This window comes from Engraulis encrasicolus, chromosome 11, assembly GCF_034702125.1.
Source record: "Engraulis encrasicolus isolate BLACKSEA-1 chromosome 11, IST_EnEncr_1.0, whole genome shotgun sequence".
NCBI lineage: Eukaryota > Metazoa > Chordata > Actinopteri > Clupeiformes > Engraulidae > Engraulis > Engraulis encrasicolus.
Window position 1 is genome coordinate 41,048,983 of NC_085867.1, and position 472 is coordinate 41,049,454.

Here is a 472-nt window from a genome sequence, read left to right on the forward strand (position 1 = left end):
AACAGTCACCAATTCAATTCACTGCTGTATATACACATGTACAAGAGACAGGTCCATTCAGGCACACAAACCAGCAACACAAAGAGTCTAGAATCCCCTTCGGAATTCCAGAATGCTTCCAGAATGCTAGACAAACGTTCCGGTGGTTGCACCCGTGCCTGCCCTGCTGCTTTATGTAGTGGAAGAGGAGACTTTGGGCAAACACCTAATTCCCTTCAGTGATAAGCCTCGGTGAAGTATTGATCTGGCATGACGTACCTCAAAGGGGGCAGGAGGCTGGTGTGTTGGTAAAGCAGAGAGTGCTGCTGGGAATCTTACGAGATGGATAAACATTGTGGGGGTCTACGTATTCTTTTTGAAGCTTTCAAACAGCATATAGACCTCCCACTTTCAAATAGGCCTGTTGCTTTTTCTTCAACTTGCTTTTTCTTCTCAGGCCTTGTGTTGGGAGGAGTAATATATTCCTTTAGTT